Below are 3,538 nucleotides of genomic sequence, written 5' to 3'. Positions count from 1 at the left end.
AGGATTCCAGGAGAAGATATAAAACAGCATTCAGCAGGGTCCAACAAACACATCAAAAAGGGCCATATTTATTAATAAGAGACGTTTCACACATTATCTATGTGCATCCTTAATCTGTAAGAACAATATAAAATACGTTAAAGTTTTAAAGAAATTCATTTTTTTTTATAAAAAATAGTTGAGAAAAAAAATTATTTACAAAAATTAAAATTAATACAAATTAAAATGTATATAGTAAAAGAGGAACCAGTTCTCACAAACCATCCAAAGGAGAAGGAGAAGAACGAATGACCAAAACTTGACACCAACCTACGACTTCAGTTATGCAAGATAAAGAGGAGAAGCGGAAACGTTAATTCAAAGAAGGAACAAGCCGTTTGATGTATAAGGACTCAAGGGTACTTAGGTAATTGCTATGGTTTGTTCCACCAATTATAGAGAAGTGCTTTTTATTTATTTCAATTTTGCATATGGAGGCGTGACTCTTTATATTAGAAAATTCTGGTTTACTTAATTTTTGACCCGTTCTAAAGCTGTATCCCACATGGCTACAGTATCTCATCTGCAGTAACCTACGGCTTGATCCAACGGGTCAAAAATTAAGTAAACCAGAATTTTCTAATATAAAGAATCATGCCTCCATATGCAAAATTGATAAAAAGCACGTCTCTATTACTGGTGGAACAAGCCATAGCAATTACCCAACTACCCTTGAGTCCTTATATATCAAATGGCTTGTTCCTTCTTTGAATTCTAACGTTTCCGCTTCTCCTCTTTATCTTGCATAACTGAAGTCGTACGTTGGTGTCAAGTTTTGGTCATTCGTTTTTCTACTTCGCCTTTGGATGGTTTGGTGAGAACTGGTTCCTTTTTTACTATATACCTTTTAATGTGTATTAATTTTAATTTTTGTAAATAATTTTTTTTCTCAACTTTTTTTTATATATAAAAAATGAATTTTTTTCAACTTTAACGTATTCTATGTTGTTCTTACAGATTGAGGATGCACATAGATAATGTGCGAAACGACTCTTATTAATAAATATGGCCCTTTTTGATGTGTTTGTTGGACATTGCTGAATGCTGTAAATATATATATATATATATATATATATATATATATATATATATATATATATATATATATATATATATGGGTGTTTGTGTGTTTTTGAAAAATTAAATCTTACGTATTTTCGCCTACTCGGGGAATAGGCCTACTAACTTCTTTGTTGTTGTTTTTGGGGAATAGGGAAGGTCTATGGAAGAGCCTAAAAAGGTGTGAAAAACTTGTTTCGTGTTGAGTTAAAAATATAGGAATTTTAGGATAGGCTATTTATAATTTATTTATTAGAATGAAAATGTGAAAAATAAATAATGTGCAAGTTAAACAGTACAGAAATATGATTTTTAATCAAATATAACATATTTATTTTAATTTTCGTTGGTGAAACAAGTCTCTACTTGGCTGTAGATTTTAGCACGTTTTACTTCATGTTAAAAGTTAGGCATATAATCTCTACAACTTCTGAGTGAGGGGAAAATCTTGCACGCATCCCGAGTATGCTGGAAGTCGGATCACGCCTTGTTACCATTCTCTTTTATGCTTAATAAGGTGATGGAAGATAAGAGAAGGTAAGTTTAAACATGAATAGATATAGCAACTTACATGATTCCTGAACGGTGACATAGCAGCAGTTGTGGAAATAAAAGCAACTACAATTAAGGCCACAAACAGCAGTTTTCCTTCCATGATAAACAAGAAATTCCTAGAAGCGTTCTAGACCCTGAAATAAAAGATATTTCTCAAGTTAGTTTTCCTTAAATCAGGCTGCCAAGAGTTTTAAAACCGCTCGAGCTTCAACACAGACCTCAGCCCTCGGGGGTAAGGGTTGCCAAATGCTTCTAGAGAAATATTTGTACTGGTTCATGAGTTGCAGTAACTGTTCTAGGATAATTTATTTGATTTTACAGTAAATGACTGGGAGGTTATATCATAATGTGATGTCTGTGCAAGTACACGCTTTAATAATTCAGTACTACTTACTTAGCATGAAGAAAAATCACAAAATAATGCAGGATTTAGGAAAAATTCCAGTAGTGCTCACCTTTCACACTATCCTAAAAGCTACATATAATTACTCCTTTCATCTTGATATCATCTATAATCTTACCTATTCTTAATAACCTTAGGCTAAGGCAAAATTACAAAGGAACACTATGAGATAACAGTGTTGTAAAATAAATCATAATTCACTATTTCTCATGGAGTTACCCATTTTTCTGAAGATTTTATGCGAATTAGTGCATATCTTGTTAAAATCTGGGCTACTGATAGCAGAATGGAGTCTTGCAGGGGTATGATACTGAATTCATATCATAACTACAGATCAATTTCTAGATCTTCTAATGGTAATTCTGTGTAGATTAAACCCTTTCTCAACAGTGTTAATATCAAACTGAGCCACTAATCACTGAGTGCTGTAATTTATCATTTGTTTCTTTAGGGTTACTTGTCAAAATGATCATAAGACTTGGTGCTTGGAACGACCGGAAGAGTTAGTTTTGGAACTTTCAGAGAAGTTAAAGTTGTGAAGTTAATTGTGTGGCAGTTCTTTCATCGTAATAAGATAGGAGATTGCAAGCTATCTAGACATTATATGGCGTCCAAGGTGACAAGTGAAATGCTGAAACCGTTTACCGGTGAGGGAGATGTAGTAGCATGACCGAAGAAACTTAAATTGGTGGCCAATTTGCAGAAAAGTTTGGATGCATCAAGTTTTCTGTTTTTATAATTAGAGGGCGACGCCTTGGCATTGTATTCAGAGTTAACTGATGCAGAGCAGTTACTGATAGTGCGTTCATAGATTTTCCTAAATTATCAGAGATTCCAGATAATACGAGGAAAAGTTGTTTTTTGTAAGATTTATGACTTGGAATTGATAAAAGAGAGTTTAGTGTTTTGAGAAAATATGACTTGGGACTTACCAAGAGTTGTGCTTAGAACTTTAAGAGAAATCGGCACAGGGAAGAGTTGGTTCTTATAAGAAGATCTTGGACTTGGAGGATTTATAAGTCAGTCATCGAGACTGACCAACAGAGCTATTACTTGGAACTTTCAGAGGAAGAGTTGGTTCTTGTAAAAGCTAGTGCTTAGAACTGATCTGAAGAGTTATTACTAGGAATTGACCGGAAGAGTTGATACTTGGACTAAGCCTCAACCTAATAAGGAGAACCCTTATGCCAGAAGATCAACTCCTTTTCTGATGCTAGTTAGGTGGAGGCAGAAGCTTAAATAACAGAAAAGAACGGAGATCAGTGACCGCCGCGAGGGCTTAGACCGATGATTATTTCAATATGGAGATGTCCATTTGCGAATGTGTCCATGATTGGTTCTCTTACTCTAACGAGTACTTGCTCGTGTTTCCTGTAACATATTGACATGTGACAACATGAAAGGTATGATTTGCATATCTATTGACATGTAACATGAAAGGTATGTTTTTGCATATCTATTGATAGCAACTCGATTTTCACC

General features: G+C 34.1%; 1 long non-coding RNA gene across 1 annotated transcript in view; it reads right to left on the bottom strand.

Annotated features, from left to right (window-relative positions):
* Positions 1 to 3,259, bottom strand: part of LOC135196841 (uncharacterized) — a 3,747-nt gene extending 488 nt beyond the window's left edge. The window contains exons 1-2 of the long non-coding RNA XR_010310485.1: positions 2,989 to 3,259; positions 1,670 to 1,787 (exon numbers count right to left, since the gene is read on the bottom strand). This is a non-coding gene — a long non-coding RNA (uncharacterized LOC135196841). The remainder of the gene's footprint in view (positions 1 to 1,669; positions 1,788 to 2,988) is intronic.
* Positions 3,260 to 3,538: the final 279 nt, after the last annotated feature.

Source organism: Macrobrachium nipponense, chromosome 18 (assembly GCF_015104395.2).
Source record: "Macrobrachium nipponense isolate FS-2020 chromosome 18, ASM1510439v2, whole genome shotgun sequence".
Taxonomy (NCBI): domain Eukaryota; kingdom Metazoa; phylum Arthropoda; class Malacostraca; order Decapoda; family Palaemonidae; genus Macrobrachium; species Macrobrachium nipponense.
The sequence above is the reverse complement of the archived record's forward strand: the minus strand, read 5'-3'. Positions and strand labels throughout refer to the sequence as shown.